The sequence below is a fragment of the Pteropus medius genome, unplaced genomic scaffold, assembly GCF_902729225.1.
Source record: "Pteropus medius unplaced genomic scaffold, Ma_sr-lr_union100, whole genome shotgun sequence".
Classification (NCBI taxonomy): Eukaryota; Metazoa; Chordata; class Mammalia; order Chiroptera; family Pteropodidae; genus Pteropus; species Pteropus medius.
Genome location: NW_024354500.1, coordinates 13333052 through 13358071, shown reverse-complemented (window position 1 = coordinate 13358071; position 25020 = coordinate 13333052). Strand labels below are relative to the sequence as shown.

The 25020-nt window shown below is 32.2% G+C and overlaps 1 pseudogene; it reads right to left on the bottom strand.

Annotated features, from left to right (window-relative positions):
- Positions 1–1124: 1124 nt before the first annotated feature.
- LOC120595201 (uncharacterized) lies at positions 1125–1243 on the bottom strand (annotated as a pseudogene).
- Between the last annotated feature and the right edge of the window lie 23777 nt (positions 1244–25020).

Sequence of the window (25020 nt, the reverse complement as noted above, 5' to 3'; positions counted from 1 at the left end):
AATATAATTTTAAACTCCTGTAGCCTTCCTTCAGGGAAACTGACGGTTCAAAGAAAGGGAGAGGGCAGGATAATTTTAAGTAAAAGGGGCGACACATCATTGTCAGTGTCTAAGCTTGGAGAGGGAGCAGGAAGAAGGCGTTCACTATTGGCAAAGTTCTGCCACTTTTTCAATTTTCCTTCAGGTTGGCTCCATACAATTCAAATACTCAAAAAAAAAAAAAGGGAAGAAGACTGCTGGAGATGGAGATGGGTACCTGGCAGGGAAGTTGGTGGAATCACGTAAAGAAAAGAAAGCTTCCTATTCCTTTGAAGCTCAACTAGATGAATAGCTTTTTAAGGATGTGGTGAAAAGTGTTATCACGTGAAACTTTCAAAACCAGGTTTACACTGTTAGAAAATATGCTGCAGAGAACAGTTCAAATTTAGCAAGGGAAATACTGAATGACCTAATAGGCCATTTCCTCCTCTAAATTCGATGGTGCTTTAATTAATGTATTTTGGCTCGATTAAAGCAGAAGGTCACATAAGGTTTTTAAATCCTGTAATTTTTTTTAGGTTCACATGTCTGCTTGTAAACTGTAAATATTTTTAATGCTAAAGATTTTAGCACTGCAAGATGTCTACTATTTACTACAGAGTTTGAAGCACTCTTATTTTATTATTACTTTTGACACTTAAAATGAGGAGAATCCAACTGTAAGATTTATAGTTTCTAATGACAGTACTTTAAGGATTATTGCTAAAAAATTGTACAAAAAATATCCAATTTTTGCTTGATTGTTTTATTTTTAAAACAAGTTGCTTTTTACAAGATGTTACACATAAATGTCAGGTCCACAAAAGCAAAGTAAAATGTAGAAATGAGGCAAAAATAAGATCATTCTAAAATGTACTTTTCTCTTAATTATAAGGCTTAAATATATGGCTATATAAAAAATATGCTGTTATATTTTCACCTAAATTGACCTGAATAATAGTTTCAATCATACACTTTAGAATAGATAGCATTAGGAGGATATTTCTAATCTTAGGAGGAAGGAAAGAGAGAGGGAAAGAAAGAAGAAAGGAAGAAGGAAGAAAGGAAAGCAGTCTCAAATGGCCATTTTTTTTTTTTTTTTTTTAAGCCTACAGCACCTGGTCTTCCTAGGAGATCTCCCATCCAAGTACTAACCAAGTCCAACTCTGCTTAGCTTCAGAGATCAGACAGGTTTGGGCTTGTTCAGGGTGGCATGGCCATAGGTGACTTTGTATATTTTATTCCCTCATATTGGACAGATGATGTCGGCTAGTGTGGGCTTAAAAATAAACGTCTAGAAAATCACAACTTCCAGGTCCTCAGTTTCTTCATCTATAAAAAATCTCTAGGGTCTTTTCCAAGTGTAAATTATGATTACCTTACTTATAGAAATAAACCAAATAATGTATCAAAAATACCATCAATTCGAATTACTATTAAATAAAGTGCTTAAAGTAATTTCAAAATACTCCCTTCTTCCAATTTTGTTTTGATAACATCATCAAAGATATGCTCTTCCTAAACATTACTTTAATATCCCACAATTACATGCATAAGCTAAAGGGTAAGGGGTACCTAAGTGACCTTTCTGGTTTTGCTTTTTATAACTTAGGATTTGGGTATTTTTTTCCTACCAATTCGGGCTCCACCTTGGCTTCCTCTCTCTCCAGACTGCCCCAGACCTGGCATTGAGTGTGGCTGCTCAGCTTTCATCATCTGTCCTGGCCAGCGGAATGTTCCCTCTGATGCTCCTCCCTTGGCTGGCTGTGGCTCCCTACTTTCATTTTCACCAGGGGCACAGCCATTCACCAGCTTCCACTGGAAACACTTTTCCAGACATTCCTTTAGGATAAGTGCCATTTTCATAACTGGCCATTGAATTTGTCACCATTTTTTATGCTTCGCTATCCTTAAATTCATCTTTTTCAGCTTCACAATCACTGTAAAGAGGTTTCCTTTTCATTGCTTTGCTTTTCTCCTTATGCAAAGCAATCATTTGTATTTTATTTTATGTAAGAAAACGTACTTTTTTTCTCAATGTAATCTCCTCCCTCTCCTATTTTTCTTGTTTTCTTTCTCTTCGTATTTCTTATGGTGATTCTTCATAGAAACGTGTCTTGATTAGACAAAAATCTTCACTATGGACTTTAAATTAAAAAACAAATGTATTTAGTTCTCAACCATAATGATAGGATCTTCCTTTTTTTTCTAATTGAAATCCTTAATTAAAAAAAAAAGGTATAGCTCTAAGGTTGTTGTGAAATATCTTCAGATAGTGCACCTTGATCATATTCTCTGAAAGAAATCTGAGTTTAGTGTTGTACTTTGATAAACTCATCTTCTTCCACATTTTAATTCTCACCCAGAATAAAAAACTAGGTAGGGAATAAGGTTTAAGTTGCCCCGTTAGCCCCATCTCATTTGAAGTGTCTGTAACACCATATCTCTGATTTGGAAACATACCTGTTTTTCTTTGAATAAATTATTTACTGAATAATCCTTCAGAAAACCAGAGGAGTTAATTTTCACAAACAAAGTATTGTGGAAAGGATTAGAAGATAGTGAGATATGCTTTGATCTGGAAGTCTCGTGTGTTCTTGATGCAATAAATTGTCTGACTCTAGCTGACTTCCTCTCTTACTGTTTCTCCTGCAAAAAACAAACAAACAAACAAAACAAAACAAAAACCAGGAAAGAGTGAGGAATATCTAATAAGGTATTCATAGGAACAGAGAGTTTCTGTTAAATATTTAATTTCCCTGATGATACTCTGAAAGAAGTTTTCAATGACAAGACATATTTTAGTCAGCCATTTTAGGTATGTAAAAACAGATGTTCAATTGTGAGGATGTAACATATCTTAAACCTCACAGAGGAGAGAAATTGTATGTTCAAATCAGTGTTGCAGAATTAAGTTTTTGAGTTTTGCTGTCATCTATTCCTGTGGAGAATAGTGCCATTGGAAAGTCTGAATGTTTTCTGAATGTAAAAAATTTCTTCTTGTGCTGTTTTCATAATGTTGGTTGGAGTAGTACTTTATTTATGGATATTGGATTAAGTTCTGACTAAAATCTGTTCCTTTCATTTACTCTGCCCTACTAAAGTAAATTTCATCCTTAAAACTCAGTCTATTTCAATAATGTAATTGTTTGGGGATGTCTTTCTTCAAAATGGTAATGTCTCAAACAACCTCTATGAAGGATTTAAATAGTCCTATGAAAATGAGGTCAAATTTGTTAAAAATTCCAGTTTGCTGCTACTTTTTTTTTTTTAAATGTATTACCTTATGAAGTTCTTTCTTGGCATTAGTAGAAGACCATGACTCATATAATGAGTAGACGTTTGTGTGTCATAGGGATATGAAGGGGTCATGCTTAGTTGGATTAGCTAGTTGGGAAGAAAGAGAGCTGTCCTCTTGTGAAGAAAGTAAAGTTGATATGTTTTTTAAGAGTCAACTCTCCCTACGTAAAATTTGGCTATATGTGTGGTCTTCCTGTGAGAGAGAACATCTTTATACTCACAATTTTTACATAGAAGTTTGAGTAACCCACCACATTTTATATCTGTGTATGCGTAAACTGCTGCAGTCATTGGTAAGAGGTAGATAACGGTGGTAAAGCTGGTAGTCAAAGCAAGACTGAAAATGAATAATCAGCATCCGTCTAAGGTTTTCTGTCTTAGAGCTCAGGCAAGTTGGGTTTTCCAGACATGGCAGTGAGTCTAGGATCTGAATCTAGACTGAGGATTTTTGCAGAAAACTACAACTTAAAACGAAAGGTAGCTGATGCATCAGAGATTGGCAGATCTAAATTTGAGGCAACCGTTACACCACCTCTGGGGAATTGTGAGTAAATTAATTTAGCAGTATGACTCAAAATATGGGCAGATTCTGAAAATAAAGAGCTAACAGTCTTATATGGTTTATAGCACAAAACGCTGGGAACTCATCATACTTGGAAAATAATGTCTATGTCACCACACCAAAAAATGTTAAATTTTGTGGAGGTGAAGAGTGAGACTAAAATTAGTTTTGTATGTATTTGTATGAAGCCAGCACATTCCTCATTTTCATATTTGAGAACTTTATGAGATAACTAATATTAATATTATCCTCTAACTCTATCAGACTAATATTTTACTACCACTTACACACGATACTATTATTTTCCACATTTACTAATGAGAATAGCAAGACCAAAGATGATAAAAGGACTTGTCCAAGATCTTACAGCCAAACAGTGGCAACATCTTTACCGAAATCAAGATTTTTTTGGTTCCAGGGCTCCTGTTTTTTCACCTTCCACATTGCCTCCAGGACACTGGATGACTTCAAAAATGCTGAGGGAGCATCAAATGTCTGTTTTTAATTTCATTAAAATAAAAATCATAAAGTGTATGCTTTCTTTACTTGGAAATAGCTGAAGTAATTTTGTTTTTCCTCCCTCATTTGCCCCGAAGACAGTTTACACTTGGTCAGACCACACAAGCAAAGTTTCAAGAAAAACAGGCATTTTTAAAGGAAGATCTAAGTAACTGAAAACAGGGATAAGAATGGAAACTATTTTTAAAAATGACTATATCACTTACCCTTTGGTAAGCTAGAATATACATTCCCATATCCATTGCAATTAGCAGTGTTCGAGCTTAACAGAATTGCTTGTAAAGCGATGCTGAGATTCAAAGGCAACTTGGCACACACAAGTATGTGATAATATATGTTCTACTTAAATCTTTTCATTTTATTATTCCCTTGTAAAATGTTGGCCCCATAATCAAACTTATAAAATAATGAAAAATGCCATTCATTCGGCTGTGTGGTTTTGAGAAACTGCCGCTCTTCAAAAAACAGTTTCGAATGACTGTTGATTGAAAGTGCATGTTCTAAATCAAGTATATACTACAGGAAGATGTGAGCTGCAAAATGAAAAGAAATGTTATTATAAAGCATATTATATAAAGCATATAAATTTTCAGATGCTTTCATATACTTTTACCCTCTCTGGTTGAATAAGTAAAACACTTTTGTTGAGTCATTTCTGGGCCACAGATATTTATTGGGAACTGACTATGTGCCAGGCACTATTTGTAGGCATTGTGGATCTAATTATGAATGATGTAGGTGAGGTCTTTGCATGCCTAAAGTTCACGTAGTAGACGAGAAAAGGTTTTGTAAACCAAAGCTCACTATACAAATATTAACCTCAATTGAAGCTCTTTAGACTGACTTCCTGATTTACCCACATTCTTGATTTTCTCTGTAAAATTGTAATGGTAAATGCCTGTGGTGCCGATACTCTTGGTATCAGCATATTCTACAATGTACTCTTACTCACATATCTCTGCTTTTGAGAGCTAAGGTACTTTTCAAGAATTAGTTGTGTTTCCCAAACTATTTCTTCTAGTCACATGTCTCTACAGATATTTGTTAACACACATACTAATATATAATTAAATATTTTAATAAAATTTTACACAAACTAATAAAAGTGCAAAAAGAGTGTTGCTTCTATTAAAAAATAACAAATACTTTGTAATGATTCTTTCCAATTTAGTCAAACTAAGTGTGAGCAAAACAACTACAAAGGTGGGTGGAAAGTAAACAAATTTATCGAAATGCTCCCCAAGTTTTCTCTACTTTCTTTATTTTACAAAACACAAAGCTACCAAGTTGAGAGTGATGCAGTATGGATTTTTTTCTTTATTTCATTTTTATTGTGGTAAAATACACAATACACAAAATTTACATTTTAAGAATTTTAAAATGTACAATTCAGTGACCTTAAGCACACTTAAAACATTGTGCAACCTTCACTAATATTTAGTTCCAGAATTTTTTCATCACGCTAAATAAAAATTTCATACCCTTTAAGCAGTCACTCCCCATTCTCCTCTCCTCCCTAGCAACCCTAATCTGTTTTTTATTACTATAGATTTGCCTATTCTGTATTTTTCATATAAATAGAATCAACGATCCGTGAGTTTTTTATGTGTGACTGTTTTTACTTAGAATAATGTTTTTAAGAAAGACTCTTCTGTGTATAACATGTATCAGTACTTCATTCTTTTTTATAGCTGAATAATATTCTACTGTATGGGCATATCACATTTTGTTTATGAATTCATTTGTTGATGAACATTTGGGATGTTTCCACATTTTCAGCTATTTTAAATAGTGCTGTTATGAACATTTGTGCACAAATTATTTTCCTGAGTATCTGTTTTCAATCTTTTGTTAGATCCCGAGGAGAGGAATTACTAGGTCATAGAATAATTCTATCTTTAACATACTGAGAAACTATTGCTTGTGTTTCAGTGTCACACTTAAGAAACCATTGTCAATCCAAGATCATGAATTTTTGTTCTTTGGTTTCAGAGTAATACTGATCCCATGGAATGTCTTGAGAAGTATTCCCTTCTTTCCTACTTTTCGGAAGAGTTTGAGAATGATTGATGTTAATTCTCGTTTAAATATTTCGTAGAATTCACCAGTGAAATTCTTTGGTCCTGGACTTTTATTAGTTGGGAGAATTTTTTTTTAAATTATGGATTCAATCTCTTGTTTTAGTATTTTCAGATTTTCTATTTCTTCCTGAGTCAGTGTGGTAGTTTTTGTGTTTCTAGAAATTTGTCCATTTCATCTAGGATACTAAATTGTTGGAGGGCAATTGTTCTTGGTATTGTCCTATAATCCTTTTTTTTATTATTATTTCTGTAAGGTTTATAGTAATGTCTCATTTTGTTTTTGAGTAGTTATTTGTGTCTTCACTCTTTCTGTCTTAGTCAGTCTAGCTAAAGGTTTGTCAATTTTGTTGATGTTTCAGAGAGTCAAATTTTGGTTTTCTTGATCTTTTCTACTGTTTTTTTTTTATTCTCTACTTAATTAATCTCTTCTCTATCTTTATTATTTACTTCTTTTTGCTAGTTTGGGGTTTAATTTGATCCTCTTTTCCTGGTTCCTTAACGTGTAAAGTTAGTTTATTGATTTTAGATTTTTTTTTTTATGTATATAGGCATTTATGGCTATAAATTTTCCTGTGAGCACTGCTTTCTCTGCATTCCCTAACTTTGGGTACATTGTGTTTTGCTTTCACTCCTCTCAAATTATTTTTTTTACTTATTTTATGATTTTTTCTTTGATTATTGGTTGTGTAAGAGTGTGTTTTGTTTTATTTCCCCACATTTGTGATTTTTTCAGTTTTCATTCTGTTATTAATTTCTAGTTTAATTCCATGTGGTCAAAGAAGAGACATTGTATAATTCCAGTTTAAAAAAATGTATTGAATTTTGTTTTTGGCCTAGCATCTGCCCTTGAGAATGTTCCATGTGCACTAGAGAAGAATGTATATTTTGTTGTTAGGCAGAAGATTCTGTATATATTTTAAGTCCTCTATTTCCTCATTCATCTGCCTAGTTGTTGTACCTATTGTTGAGATTGAGGTACTGACATTTCAAAATTATAGAACTGTCTATCCATTTATGTCAATTTTGCTCATATATTTTGAAGCTCTTTGTTAGGTGAATCTATATTCAGAATTATATTTTCTTGATAGATTTCCTTTTTAAAAACATCTTTTCATCTTTTGCAACTATTTTTATCTTAAAATCTATTTTGTTTAATATTATTATAAATACTCCAGCTCTCTTTTGGTTGCTATTTGCATGGAATATATTTTGTAATCCTTTTACTTTCAACACCTTTGTCTTTGGATCTAAAGTGAATCATTATAGACAATATATAGATAGATTTTTTTCCCATTTTCCATTCTGCCAATCTATATCTTTTAATTGGAGAGTTTACTTCATTTACATTTAAAGTAATTAATGATAGAGAAGGATTTACTTTTGTTATTTTGTTATCTGTTTCCTATATGTCATGTATTTTTTGTTCCCCAATTCCTCAATTATGGCTTTCTTTTGTGTTTACTTGTTTTTTTTTTTTTTTTTTTTTGTAGTGTACAATTCTGATTTCCCTATTTTTTATATTTTTTTATTATTTTCTTAGTGGTTACATTGGGGATTATAATTAACACCTTAAACTTGTAACAATCTAGTTTGAAGCAAACTAACGGCTTCAATAGTATAAAAATTTCTTCTCCTATACATCTACATCTCTCCGCATTTATATTATTATTGGCGCAGATTGTATCTTTATCTATTGTACATCCATTAGTATAATAATATAGTATAAAAATTTAGAATTATTGTTTTATGCATTTACTTTTTAAATGACATAGGAAATGAAAAAGTTGCAAATCAAAATGTCATAATACTTATTTTTAAATCTACCTATGTATTTACTTTTATCAATGGTCTTTATTTCTTTACATGGCTTTGAGTTACTGCCTAGTGTCTTTTTACTTCAGCCTAAAGACCCCTTTTTGGATTTCTAGTAAGGCTGGACTACTAGTAATTAACTCAGTTTTTGTTTATCTAAAAAATGTCTCAATTTCTTCATTCTTGGAAAAAAAATTCTGCTGGATATAAAATTCTTGGTTGACAGTTTTTTTTTTCCCCTTTAAATATGTGATATCACTATCTTATGTTCTCCATGGTCTGTTCTAAGAATTTGCCCGCTAATCTTATTGAGGATCACTTGTATATTACAAGTTGTTTCTCTCTTGCGGCTTTCAGAATTCTCTCGTTATCTATGCAGATATCTTTGAGTTTGTCCTATTGAAGTTCATTGATCTCCATGCATGTGTTTTTCATTAAAAGTGGGAGGTTTTTGACCATTTCTTCTTTAAATATTCTCTATGACACTTTCTCTCTTCTCCTGATATTCCCATCATTTGTGTATGTCTGTATGTTCAATGGTGTCACACAAGTCTTAGAGACTATTCACTTTCATTCTTTTTTCTTTCTGTTCTTCAAACTGGATAATTTCATTTGATCTATCACCGATTTTGCTGATTCTTTCTTTTTGCTGCTCATATCTTCTGTTGAACCCCTCAAATGACTTTTTCTCCAATTATTGTACTTTTCTACTCCGCAATTTCTATTTGATTCCTTTTCATAATTTCTTTTTTTGATTTTCTTCATTTACTGAGCTATTGTTTTCCTGTTTTCCTTAGTTATTTGCATATTTCTTCCATTAACCTCTTGAGCGTATTTAAGAGATTTGATTTAAAATTTTTGTCTAGTAAATCTAATGTCCGTGCTTCCTCAGAAAAGCTTTTGTTTATTTCTTAATTTTTTCCTGTGTATGGGCCATACCTTTTTATTTCTTTGCATACTTCATAAATTTTGGTTGTTGAAAGTGAGCTTTTTGAATATTGTGATGTGCGAAAAAAGAAAGTAAAAGAAAAAAAATAAATAAATCACTTTCTAAGTCTTTCCAGATTGGCTCTGTGTTGAAGCAGTCTTTCCACACTTCTCTAGGCTATTTACAATGTTGCTTTATCTTTCACTCCCTGCTTGCACTGAGCCTAAAGAGCTAGATTTGAAAGCTCATGGACTTCTCAAGTCTTTTTTGAGTATTTGTCACATCTTGAGTGTGCATGTAGCTTTGTAATCTCTTCTGTATAAGTGATAATTTTCCAAAGTTCATAATTTCCTCATAAACCTCACTCCCCAGATTTTCCTCCCAGGCTTTTGAAATGTCTATTGTTAATCTCAACCCTAAGCAGCATAGCTTGTTCATTTGGCTTTCATTGTTTTTGAGAACGTTGTGACCGCTCAGTCCTGCTATGAGTTCTGAGTTAGGCAAAACAAAGGGAAACTCCAAGCAACAGTCCCTCAAGGAAACCCCAGTTTGGTAAAAACAGATAAACGCAATTCCTTGGGAACAAGATACATTCTGTTCTCTCTGGTACCAGATAGCTACAGTAAGAACACAGGCTGTCATCTTCAAGATCACTGTCTCACCAGGGAAAGTGTCAATCTATATTAGCTAAAATGCCACAAAGATCTCTTATTTTGTTTCAGTGGCCTCTCTCCTGACTAAGCATCATCTTAGTTGCTGTAAAACTTTGACTATCTTCCTGCATTCCAATGGTGTTCCTGGGGAGAGATGGATTCCAGATTGTCCATACTCCAACACTTTCATTGTCTTCACTCCTGTCAATGTTTTTTATACAGGAAAGATAGTCTCTAAATGTCAGAGTAGACCCTTAGTCAATGAAAAAAGTCTTGAGTTAAGATCAAAAACTGAAAAATATAGATTTAAATTTTACATTTAAAAAAGTGTATATAATTGCTACATCTTTTTTTTATTTCTCCTGGGATCTAATTTTTTCTAATTTCCTAAATGTTAGTCTTTATTGCCTGAGGCAAAATATTTTTTTACTCTATTATCAGTTAATCTTCACAAGCATTATATGAGATTGACAGAAGAGAGAATTATGAACACTTTAAAAATGAAGACAAGCAGAATCTAAATCCTTAAGTGATATGCCCAAGGATATATTTCAGACAGTAGTAAAATGTAAAACAAATAAATACTATCATTTTTGAGACTCTATTACATCTCAGGCATTTTGTGTACATTAATTATTTAATTGTCATAATAGCTTTGAAAGTTAAGTTGTAGGATCAAGGGTCAGAATGGAGGGTTGCAGAGAAGGAATTTAAATCCAGGCTTGCCTGACCCTAAAGTTCAAGTTTCATCCATGTACCATGGTGCTGCTCAATGGGAGAGATATAGGAATTGGGAAGAGACAGAAATGGGGAATCCCAGATAAAGACTTGGTGTTTGTCAGCAATGTAAATTTTAATGTGTCACTTTGTTCTTAGGTCTTCTTCAATTAATTAATATAAGGGGTTCACGCTATGTGAGTTCTTAAAAACTTTTAAATGAGCTAATGTTGATTCTTATGGTCTTTTTCCTAATAAAAATGCAGCATCCAAACAAAAACCACTGTTTGCCTTAATTTACTAAGGCTGCACATACGTCTATCTATGACCAAGAAATTACATTCCAAGTGATATGTGCATGTGTCCTACAAAAGACATGCCCGGGAATGTCTATATCAGCTTTTTTATTTTCATAATATCTACATGAAAAAACAAGAATTAATCTCACATAGTGAGTAAAGACACAAATATACATTTCTATGACATACTGCATGATTTTGTTTATATTAAGTTCAAGAATAGGCAAAATCTATAGTGAAAGAAATCAGAATAGTGTTTATCTTTACTACCATTGCAGTTGGCTATCCACTGAAAATGAACCTTAAAAATGCTCGTGTGGTGTTGGAAATGTTATATACCTTGATCTTGTTGGTAGTTATTTAGGTGCATACGTATATAAAAACTCACCAAGCAATATGCTTAAGATTTGAGCATCTTACTCTAAGTATGCTATATACCTCAATCTAAATTTTTTTGAAAAAAGAAACAATAAATGATTTCTTTCTTAAGTTATGATAGGAAAAATCTAATGTATTTTTAAATCTCTTCCTATAATCTGAGTGATTTATTCAAAAATAAAGTATTTTTACATATTATTTTTGTATGGGTATTTATTACTAATTCATAAAATACATGGACTATTGAAAGAATACAATTTGTTACTTTTTGAATCAGTAATTGATTTATTTCTACCTCTTTTGCTATAATATATTAATTTAATTTATAACCACATTATGCTAGTTTACATAAAAATAATTCTACTTCATACCACATATGTAAGAAACAAATTTGATTAAAATAACATGCAATTAAATTAATAGCTAAATGTTATTAACATTTTTAGGTTGAGAAGACCAATCAATATTTCATGAAAAAACTAATTAATAGTATTTTCTTATCTGAAGCTTTTAGCTCACTTTCTTTTATTAATGAACACATATTCCTGTGGCAACTCAGTATTTTTCTTGTTCAAGTTTCATGTCATGTCTTTTTAATAATAGATTTGGAGCCCACTGAGTGAGTTCCAAATCTATTATTAAAAAGACATGACATGAAAAGAAACTCGGTTATTTGGTCAGTCTACAGTCCTGTGTAATGTATTCTGCATTAAGTCATCTGTTGCCAATATTGGAAGCTTCTGTGTCAATAAGTCAGGTAGTATTTGGCATTAACGCTATAGCAAGAACCCAAGACATCATGTTAAAAGCAGGGGAATATAAAGCTCACTAATGTTCTGGATGATTTTACCAAGTATTTGCTGCAGAAAGAGTGGAAAATGAAATATCTTCTTTCTGCCTCATTTCTATTTCCTTATGGCAGCACATTACCATAAATGAGTAACAGATATTACAGTAAAACGATGTTCTGTCATCTAATAAGACTAGGGAACCTTGTGTTTAATGAATATAAAAGACTTACCAGTGTCTTTAATCAGTTAATGTACACCATAAATCTCTAAGAGATTTGTGATGTTTTCTAAGTTTATTTGACCATGAAAACTTTTTATGAAATAAAATTTTTAGAAAAAATAGAAAGTATTTTAAAGGTTCGTTCTGAGTTTATATGGAAAATGGTTCTTTACTATCTGTTTTTGGCTTATTTCTTAAAGTTTGTTTCTATCACACATCGGTGTTGTACACTAATTAATAAAACCAGAGATATAAGCTAAATTTAAAATTTAAAGGTAATTGTAGTTTTTAAGCTGCTTTAATGATAGAATTTCTCCCCACTCTCCCCAAAAATTATAATAGAAGTCCTAAAATGTATAAGAATACAGTGGACTTACCTTTTTTGATGTGAAGATTGAATCCACCATTCTACCTACCACTCTCCCAATACCCTACCATTCACCATTTTGAAATTCTTATGTGGAAACCTAGATTTTCAAGTACAAGGCTGAGGAAGCAATGACCTAATCCCACCTCTTCCATTTGAGTTTAAGGAGCTGACATATTGAGAGTGACCTGTAACCTTAAGGTTGCAAAGGAGGTTGATCATAGTATTAAAAAGCCCTACCTCTAACTTCATTTCTCATTTTGTCATATCTTCCTAATACATTGTAAAGCACGATCTTATATAAATTCATTCTTTGGAGAAGAATGAATTATTTGTTTCAATATGCAATTTTACATTCTCTTAAAGCAATCAAATAAAAATGGTTTTTCTTAAAGATGACGTAATGGAAATCTGTGTATGACTGCTTTAATTCTGGTGATTTATACAAATTATTTTCTATTTCTTGAAGTTAGTGTATTAGAAGGAGGAGCTACATTTAAATACAAAATGAAGATAATCTTCTAGTCAAATAGTTTTAATACTAATAATTAGAAAACTCTAAAACAATATTAAAATCTCTACTATAATGGCTGAAATTTCTAGATGTTTTCTCTACTCAGAAAGGACTGAAAATAATTTTGATTTAATCACTATGGCATTTAATAAGACTTGGTTGAATGGATTTTTCTCCCCATTCTAAAGTGAGTTTCTTTTCTACACCCTTTCTGAAGTCCTGGCCTGTGCCATTCTAGAATAATAGAACTGAATCTATAGTACAATCAAGAGAAGCAAGGAAGACTCAGTTAGCATAAGTACATATTAAAATCATGCCATGAAGGCTAGTCAATATTAACAAGGAAGGCATATGCTTGCTTTGTAAATATTTCACTCTGATGTCTGAAGGATTTGAATTGTGCACTTTATTTCTCACCAGAAACAATCTCTTCATCACTTTGGATGTCATTTAGTTACCATCTCTCAGTATGTTAAATAACTAATGGTCTTGAGTTTTCCAAGCACTCAACTTCAATGAAATCACTGTGTAAATATTGATACAAGTGTGTGATATCTAAGGAAAAATGTTGAGGTCTGAATGTTTACGGCCCCCTAAACTTCATTTGTTAAAATCCTAATACCCAATGTGATGATATTAGCAGGTAGAGCCTGTGGGAGGCACTTAGTTATGAGGATGGAGTCTTCATAAATAGGATTAGTGCTCTTATAAAAGAGACCCCATAGAACTCCTCAGCCCCTTCTTCCATGTTACAATACAACAAGAAGGCTGCAATTCATCCAACCAAATGCCGGCACTTTGATCTCGGCCTTCCCGCCTCCAGAACTATGAGAAATAAATTTTTGTTGTTTATAAGGTAAAAAAATAAATAAATAAATAAAGCAAATTATCTTTAAGTGTATAAATACAATGGCATGATTATACTATACTATTTGGAACAATGAAACACATTTCCACTTAGTTAACCAAATCCCAATACATATGAATGGAATTAATTTATTTTGCTAAGAGAAGATGAGGAAATTAAAATCTTTCTGTGAGTAGCACAAGTGACTAGCAGTACAAGTGTAGAAAAATAGTCAATATCTTAAAGAAACAAAAATGAAATCTGGAACTAGAAAGATAAAATTCTATAAGTTAAGATATAATGCTTAAAATTTAAATCTATAACTGTAATAAACTATCAAAATTTTACAGCTGATAAAATTTTCTGTCATATTAAATGTCTCAATATAACAAAGTAGCAGGTATAAACCTTAACACTGTTCTGAATAAACAAGATAATTAATTGAATTGTGTTATTTTTCCATAGTTGTAATGAAAAGCAATTTGTAAGAAAAACAAGATCCATTAAAAGGCCATAGGAAAAAGTTCTTCCAGAGTTCTAATTCTATTATAAATGTATAATTAATGTATTTTAGAATTTACTAGTGCAAGATAGTTTCATGAAATTTACCTCTAAGTTTGTTTTGGGTTGAGAACTTTTTATAGCATTAAAATATAGTCAAATGAAATGTAACATCATTTATTATAACACACCAAATACTGAACCTGAGGTTATTTGAAAAAACAATTCCTATTTACAGCTTTCTCAAATCTAAAAACAATTATCTTCCATACACAAAGACACACTCTTAGAAATACAAAAACAAAAACAAAAACAAAAAAAACCCTTCATATTTGGGGTCTTAGTCTAGAACCATTATTCTAGAACTAGACTCTAGATGGACCTTTACCTGCATTCTATGGAATTAACTATTGTCTTCATATTAAGTTGAACTGAAGAGAAGACTTTTCATCCATTCATTTACTCAAAAACATTTATCGAGTATATATTAGGTACAAGATACTGAAGGAAATCCAAAGATAAATAAAGCAGCATTCTTGACTCAATAGTAAAAGAGCTGAGTCATGAGAAAAATAATTGTAATAAAGAGTAGAAGATAATAGTTATAGGAGCGATGCAAATACAGAGCTCTCTGAGTGGTAAAGGTTGTTTCTAGCTGGTGTTTCAAAGAAGATTGCAGTGAAGAAGTTGAGGTTCGAGGAAGACATTAATGGAGATAGACATAGGGCATTTTAAGTGGAGGAAAGGTCTTGAGCAGAATCACATGGCCAGAAGACTTGAAAATGTTTGGGAAAGAATAAACAAAATTGAATAGTACTTAGGACTGTTAATAGGGAGTAGATTAGAGCTAAATTGTGGAAGTCCCTAGGAGGTAGCCTAGGGAGAATGAACTTTATTTACTTTTTTAGGTAATAGAGAATTACTAAAGGTTGGAGAAGAGGTATGCTTTAAGAAGATGACTCTAATATCATACAGCCTCCCATCTCCTACCATTCTCCTCTTAGGAACTTCAGCCACACTAGAGTCAAAACACTCTTCAAGCTTTACAGCTTTTGCTCTGGCCATTCCCTCAACTTGGAACACTCTTCTTTCCTGTAGTCAGGTGGCTCATTCTTCTTATTATTCTTTATTTATTTATTTATTTTGCTCTATCACTTTCTCAATGAGCTAATCTGGCTACTTTATTAAAATTGTAACACTCTTCCCTCTGGGATCCCTATTCTTGGAATCCCTATTGTCAATGTAAGAAACATCCAAACTTGTAGAGAATTTTTCTAAGGGTTTATTTGAGCCAAAATGATGACATATGCCAGAAAGTAAGATTTCAAATGCTCCAGAGAATAACAGCTTTGCAGTTTCTTTTATGCATATGAAATTAAAGAGGGAACTTAAGGAAAGATTACATTGAGGTGGAGGAAAGCAACAAGGGGATCTGATTACAAGATAGTTAACAAGACTACGTGCTCTCTTGAGGGTGGTTGCAGTTTATTTCAAAAGTGTATTAACCTAGATGCAGAGAAACAGTGAACAGGGCTTACTTAAGAGAAAGATAAACCTTTTACTAAAGAAGTTATATGCCTGGTGCTTGACTAACCACTATTACCTGTCCAGTTAGGAATTTATGATCAGATCATCAAAGGTTACTTTCCATAGAACCCATTTTTTCCCACCCACACTACTGTAAAAGGTCCCATACATCATAAGCACACACAAAATAAATTGGTTGTGATGCTGATAGACATCCCTATCCCTGTCACTCAGGATCCAGCACTAGTGCTGGTATACTATGACCTATACCCTAAACATCTAGTCTTGTGACTAGCACTATTTAGGCCAGTAAGTATGTCTAAATGAGTTGAAAGTTTGTGGGTGGTGTCACTGAAAACTTCGATACTGGTGCAACCTCAGAGTTGGAGCAAGTCGAGCAGAGCATGCAAGAGAAAAGACAAATTCATTAGATTGCCAAATCCTTTTTTTAAATAGTGTAAGTGTTGTTTTTTGAATAAAGAAATATATTTCTTGTAGTGGCAAGCATACATTTAATTACTTTGTTTTCTAATCTGTGTCCCAGAGGTACTCGCTAATCAGCATGATTTTTCAAATGGCAGCTGAGAAGCAGTCTGAAATATTATATAATTCATATTACTCTAAAATTGTATGTTATATATTTATATATGTATATATATGCACATAGATAATCTAAACTATATCTGAAGTGTGATAATGATTATGAATAGGTATTGATTTAAGAATTTATAAAATTCAAAATAAAGTTATAGAAAGTTATACGATTAAATCAAAATATCTTATATTTTCTGCTAACCAACAATTTATCACATGTTTCCATTATCATGTTTGAATACAATATTTAAAATTCTTGTTTCATTTCAAATTTAAGTATGACTTTAAGAATTTCATTGACAAGTCTAGTTGCTCCTGTCTCAACAGAGCTCCACTAAACTGAAGCTCATTAAAAAAAACTATCTAAAAACTTCAATGACTTAGTGATGGTTGCCTAATTAGGCATTACTATCAATAGAATATAAATTATATAGAAATCTTGATTTTTACCAACATCACTAGTAATTTTATTGAAATGAAAGCCATAAAAATAAATTTTATGGAATAAATGTATAATAAATTATGAAAAACATATATATTTTAAAAATCACTCATCCAAACCTCAGTACCTCATAAACAAAATATCCAGAGATGCAATAAAAATTAAATTCAGTAATTTCAAATATTTTCATTAGTTTTACTCATGTAAAAATCATTGCTTAATGAATTTAAACATTTTTTATTACAAAGATATTTTATCAAGGTAAGATAGAACATAATTCATATAATAGTTTGTCGACTGTTTATGAATTTTTAAATATTTAGATATAAGTTATGTGAGCTTCCATTTGTACTCTTACACTGACCCTGCAGAAGAGAGAGACTGGATCAAAGAATTTCCTAAAGAATTATATCTCTTTCCTAAGAATCTTGAGGGCTATGGATGTATGTGAGGTCTTGAGAGGGAATCACATAGGGGCAAATCCACAGAGTCAGTAAATCACCAGTCTTTGTGTTAGGAAAACTTGAGGAATACTTCGAATTGTTAGTTTTTCTTCCTTCTGAATTAAAGTCATAAAGTATTTCTGTCAATAATAAAGCAAGACTATAATATAGTAAAAACAACAAAACACAGATTTAGAGAGGACTGAATTCAAATGCTGGCTCTATTCTGATTGTGTGACATTGTGTAATTTATACTCTAATGAGTCTCAATTTCTTTATAAAATGAAAATCATTATAAATAACTTTTCGGAATTTTGTAAAATAACATGTCAAAGTGCTTAGTACAAAGCACCTAGTAAACAGCATCCAGTAAATATTAGTAAAATATGAATCTGATTCTATTCTGTAGATGAATTAAAATATTTATAAAGAATCTACAATGAACTAGGTTCTAGAGTTAAAACATGGAAAGCTCCTATTATCTTGAAACTCATCACAGTTTAGGGTGGAGAGAAGACCTATAAACCATTAATTAAAAAATAATGTGTATTTAGGTGATATTAAGAATGTCTTCATCCCAGTCTATCTTTAATCAAAGGACCAGGTTCTCTTCCTCTTGAGTTCTTTGATAGACAAACACACCACAAACAAAGTCAATTAGAAAAATATATTTTGCTAATTGTACCACACTAGGGAGTTTGATTGAATTTCATGGAGCATTACTTTCGTCAGAAAAGACAAGCGTAGATGGCCTCTTTTCGTTGAACAAAGCCCATCTCATACATAAATCTTGGAATTTTTCCCTCCTATGTTTATGGAAACAATCCCGTATACATTAACAAGAAGCCAGAGAGGGTTTTCCCCATGCTCGAAGCAGTTCTAGCTGAGATCACAAACCCAAAGGTCAAGATGCAGGAGCTTTGAGTGGAAGGGCAGACAAGCCAGAAGGAGCAGCAAATAAATATCTCACTAATGAAAACTTCTGTGAGAAAATCAGTCATGTTTCCAAACATTTGAAATACTCGATATTACTGAAACATTGTACTCTACCTAAACGTTCATTTGAAACATAAAGTCATTTATTTTGTTTGAGAAAGAGGATGCCTGCCTTCTTTATAAGAGGGGCAGTATTGAGCTAATAATCAGTTGAAAATAAAGAAAGCCCTGATGCTAAAAAAAAAAAAAAAAAAAAAAAAAAAAAAAGAAAGAAAGAAAGAAAGAAAGAAAAAAACTTGATCCCCACCATCTATGAAGCAATCATCAGCCATCGCCCAGAGGGCATTCAAAGAACACATTATTTTAAAATTGCATTCTTCACTCAAAATTGCATAAATTTCAGCATCCAGGGTGTTTGGTTTGGCTTTACTGACCAGAGCCCTTGGAGGCAGGCCACTTTGAGAACAAGAAAGACAAGTTCTATGAAGCTGGTCTTCAGAGCCCTAATCTGTCCATCTGACCTATCAGCCCTTATAGGAACCTTGATTTTGAATTTGGAGTTCACACCCTCTGATGATGTTCCCTCTCAATCCCTCCTGACATTGAAATCATCTTGGTTAATAATTCTTCCTTCCAACCGGTTCCTGGACATCTCTTAGATATCTACTCCAATCTCCTTCTCTCTATTAACTGGCTGGCAGAGTATCTTGAACCCAGAACAGATATCCTGCTTCAAAAGCCCTCAGATCCCCTCTTCTGAATCTGGGATGCCAAAGCATTCAGTTCATTCTAGGAGTGACCCTTTGAGGGGTGGAAGCTCCTGGAATGTGCCTTCAGAGACTGTAGAAAATTTTGTCTATTATTTGTTAGAACCTTCAATTCTATCTTGTCCCACTTACTTTTAGGATTATATGTGTGTGTATGTAAATTATATATATTTATGTATTTTTACATATAATATATAATAATATATATGTACACACACAATTCTAAACAAATTTTCAGCATAAAAACAAGGCTATTGAGGGTGAGTACAACAAACACGAAAGGCAGTTTTACTGGTAACGTCTCTCAGGTGCCAACCTGTGATGATCCTCAGTCCAACTGAATATATCGAATGTGTAGAGGTGATGACTACAAAGATTCTATTTTACTGGAGTGGTTTGAAATAATTGCATAGTTAAAGCATGTGCCACCAAAGGGCCTCAGGCTCTAGTAAATGCACAAATACTGAGAGGCTATTATGTGTAAGATAATCTTTAGTATTTTATGAAGTAATAAACAGAGTACATGAGGTTCATTTCATGACCTACCTCTAATTTCAATGTGGTGAGATATATATATATATATATGTATATATATATATATATATATATATATATATATATATATACACATACACACACACACACATATATATGTATATACATATATGTATGTATGTATGTATATGTATATATCCTTTACAATATGAATGTGTCAGTATATTTATTTATAATCATTTAAAATTGTTAAATTTAACAGTGCAGTTTGCTTTAATTAAAATATGTAAATCAAGAACTCCAGCTGATATTATTAATTCCCTTTGCAATGCCACTAAAACTTAATTTATTTGCTCATCAGCCTAGGACAATAAATCTCTAAACTTAAGCAGCCATTTTTGTTCCCATTAATTAAGTTCTTTATAAATAGGAAATTGCTCTAGGCTTAAGTTAGTGAAATAAGTCACTTAGAGAAAACATCCAAAGGAGTAAAAGACTGATGAAAGGCCAACATAATTATATTTGAAGTTTTTTTTGTAAGTCTAATGCCTGTATTTAATGATATAAACTTCCATTTAGAATTAAACATTAAATATAGACTTATGACTGGTGACATGTGTTATTCATCTAAGCCTTGAAAATGACCTTCCTCTTGAAAAAGTAGTCAAGTTACTGTTTCCATTTCCACGTTTGTTTTTGCTTATTTTGCCACAGAATAGTAAAAGTTGACAGTATCCTTTATTGGGGAACTCTATAATCTAGCAACTTAAACTATATTCAATGCCACAGAGCTTTCAGCACCCAGTGAAATCAAATGAGGCATCCATGGTCAATATGGGAAATATCCTATTTGATGATCTTAGGAAAATACATTTAGAACTCTCTAATTTATAGACACTTTACAAAATTATTAGCTCTGATGAGGCAATGAAAGGAGAAAATGTATCATATGCAAAACTTAAAAGCATATTATAAATATAAAAATAACTAAGACAAATTATGAGTTACTCTCTAAAAATTATACTTGTCTATGATTAAATTATTTTCCTTCTCTAATAATCAATGGGAGAATAAGTCTATCATATATATTAATGACATCATGGTTTTCTTATTAATCAGAAATAGTCCTTTATGACAAATAGTATATAGTTATAACTAGTAACAGAAGGAAGGCATAAATAAGACTCAGATGAAAAAGAAAGGAAGGAAAAAAGCTAAAATCTTGACTATTGTGAACATTCTACAGCATATTTTCTCTTGCTTATTCTTGTTTCCTTTACACAAATATTTTTAAATTATATTTCTATACATGTAGAAGTTTACCATAACTGATCTTGTTTATTAGTACCTAGGAGTTGTTTATTTCTAGTCATCATCATAATATAAATGTTCATTAAGTTAGCTTTGTGAAATTTACTTCTGCATTTTTTTTCAATGTTGATGAACTTGCTCTTTATGTTACTTAATATGTCCTATCTGAAGTCACACATTTGAAATTTTAGTACTTGGAAAATGTTTCTTGAAAATTATGAAGCCCAATTTTTGGGATAATGTTTGCCACTGTTTCTCTTTTTGCCTTACATTCAAGGAAGTTGAGTCAATGTGAAGTTCAGTCACAGAAACTATATTAAGCCTAGGCTTAGCATATTTTATTCTTTTTCTTATTCTGATGTTTTCCTCCACATTCCTTTTTTATTAATTTAAGGTATTCCTTCCATTGAAATCTCATTCCAAAATATTTTTTAAAAAATAAAACAGTACGAGTAAACTAAACAAGAATAGATTTTTTAATGGAAAATAAACTAGAGTTTAGCAAGAGTGTACAATGGTCACATTCAACTTTAATTTAATGGTACAAAAAAGGGAGGAGAGAAAAGAAAAAAAAGAAAAACAAAATGTCCAAGCTACTTTCCAAATGACCACTAAAAGTACAAAAACTGTAATTTATAGTGGTTGATGAAATGTCATTTTAGGCCTTAGTTCTTTTTTGGGGCATTTGGGCATTCAGACCAGTCAACTTCTCTGAAATGTCACTTACCATGAGGACTTTATTTTAATACCACATGTCACATGGGCTATGAAAATGTTTAGTTTTATGTCATACTTTCTCATGTGCTGTTCAAAATCAAAATCATATTGGGAAAAGATGAAAACTCCAAGTTATCTGGTTAAAAATTTGGTGAGTAAAGCATTTCACAAAGCAAAATCTAAGAGCAGATATTAGCATCAAAAAAGAACTAAGTGTCAAAAATTTTTTCTCTTTCTCAGAGACAGAATAATAGGGCTACTGTGTGCCAAACTAAATCACTTCCTTGTTCTAAGCCTCAGTAACTCCCCACCTGGCTGTATTGCCTTGGAGCATGATTCTCTAGCTTTCCCAGAGATTCTTTGAGCTCTTCAACAGCCTTCTAACAAGTTCCCCTTCTGCTAAAATGCATGAGTTAAGTTTCTGAAGCTAAAGATCCTTTCTTATACCAAGTTCATCAAAATTCTTTTCAAAATTATTTAGGACCCAATAAATGTTTGTTTATAAGTTTTATCTTTAGAACTACAGTATAGGCTCCTTGAAGGCAGAAATTGACATTCAATGTATAACCTTGACTCACAAACCTTGAAATAGTATCTTTCCAATGGCAAATGTGACTGACTGAAGTGATTGAAAGAACAACCCAACACAAAATAAAAGGTTTTATGAAACAGTTTTGACTAGACTTATTACAAGGATAAAATTAGATTATCCACTTAAGTCATATGCTTCACACATAGTAAGCACCAAATGATACTATTTTTAATTGAGAGTTTCATGTATATGCGTATATAAAAATAACAGTTGACTTAAACAGTTGACCTACATAGAAATTTGCACGAAGAGAATTTGCATTCATCTTGTGTGGAGGAAACACATCTTAAGTTCTCCAATGTAGAACAAATGAAGAGTGCCTATCCTCCTAAGAAACTACAGAGGCATAGAAGGTCACTTTAGAGCAGCGGTGACTTTACAGCAGCAGTTCTCAATCTTTTTGGTACCAGAGACTGGTGCTCCTATGAGTCTCTAATGCCTGATGATCTGAGGTGGAGCTGAGACGGTGATGCTAGCGCTGGGGAGCGGCTGTGAATACAGATCAAGTTTCTCTCGCTTGCCCGCCACTCACATCCTGCTGTGCGGCCCGGTTCCTAACAGGCCTTGGACTGGTACCGGTCCACAGCCCCAGAGTTGGAGACCCCTACTCTAGAGAGATGAGGAAAAAAAAGAAAGTTGATTGCGGTGCTTACTATAATGCCAAGAGGCATTAGAATGTGGTGTTTAAGAGCATGACTATTGGCACAAGACTACCATGATTTGAATTCCAACTTCATCGCTTTACAGATATGTAATCTTGGGTAAGGTATTTAACTATTCTATGCCTCAGTTTCCTCCTCTGGAAAATGGACACAATAATGGCACCTACATCATAGAAATTTTATAATGGTCAAATATTTTAATATATGTAAAATACATATACCCATAATAAGTAGTTCCAAGGAAAGTAAATATTTGGTAACTGCTCGCACTTTGTTTAGTGCTTTTCTTTATCTGATTTCCATTCCATCACCTTTGTCACTTGTGACTCCGACAACACATCTCCCAGTACATCCCTTCATTCCATGATTCTGCTGTTGAGAAAGCTACTATGGCCTCAGGAGTTTATAGTTTCACTACACAACATTAGTTCTATAGATTTTGGTAAGCTAAACTGGGACCTTAATGGCTCTTGTTTTCATGAAAAGGAAACTCCTGTTTCTAAGTATTAATAGCAAACTTCATTTTTTAAATATAACTATTTCATTAGGATGTAAATTGGTGTGTTGTGTGAGGGAGAGGTTACAGATAGGTGTGTGTAACTTTAGACAGTGGTATAGTTGAGAGATAAATGCATTTCTCTCCAAAAATGAACTGGAATTTAGGCAAAAGGAAAACAAGAGCTTACAAAACAATCTTCGAAATGCTCTAAAATGTTTCACAAACACCATTTCTTTCACTAAATAACTTTTAAAATAATTTGAATTTCATAAAAAATTATTGTGGAAGTTGTTTGTAAGAAGTGAGTTAGGCTAATTTTACTCTAGGTACAAACCATTTAAGAGCATTATTTCCAAAGAGAAAGTAATTCTCTTTTCTCTTTTCCAAAAGACAAAAGTGAAAAAAGCTGTCAATTCTACCATACTATATAACCTGTTAAAATTAAAGTCATTACTGACTTTTCAATACATTTATGGATATAAAATTCATTTTCATTTTATGCAAAATAATTTGTAACACCTTGTATTACAGTTACTATAATGATAGGACATTCAGTGAAGAGTAAGATAAAAGAACAAACACTAATTTTATCAATTTAGACTTTTTGTGCTCCTCATTTTCCATCAACTCTCTCAGTTAAAGATATTCAATGACTTCCAAACAAGTTTATTACAATTCTAATCTTAAATCTTGGTTTTCTGACAATGTTGCAATCTGGTAGCATTTATGGGATTATTTGAGATGTGATGGATATATTATTCACCACAAACAGAAAATAAACATATTTTGTTGGCACCATAAGCATTAGGTTACAATGCAACCATAATATGGGATTGTATTTATTTCAGATAAAAAAAAATTAAGTTGGACTTCAAAACATTATAGTGTAAATTTTAGATTTATGAGCTTTTTTAAAAGTCGATTTCAATGTATTGAAATGGGAAATCATTAATATCTTTTGGTAAGAAAAATACTGCAAGTAGATTCATTCCACTGTTAAATTTTTATTAACACTTTCATTATAGTATTTTCTTATTCTGTAACTTTTAAGTAATTTTTCTTCAATAACATGAAATATCAAGCAAAAAATTATTTCTGTATAAATAACCATAACTGAGAAAATAGTTTTAGAATTTTTACCTCAGTATTTATAATCATTGTTAAAGTCATTACTCTCAGCTTGAAAGTGCCCAACATCAACTTTAAACCAGAAACATTTGTTTCATGTACATTTGTACATTGTAAAATAAAATATATACCCTCTAAACCAAGTATCTAGTGTTTTTAAAAATTTTGTATATGCCGTTTTATTTAATCATCATCAAAATCCTGAGAAGTAGGAATTATACCCATTTTATAAAGGAAAGGGAAAGAGAAGGGAAAAGCTGAGACTATTAACTACCCAACCTCACTAAGCAGTTGACAGAGAGAGCTAGGTGTGCACATTAAGCTGCCTAGATGTGAATCCAAAATGTGTATTTTTTGCTTTAAGTTTCATTTTTAAGTTTTCATTTACTTAGCACACTGA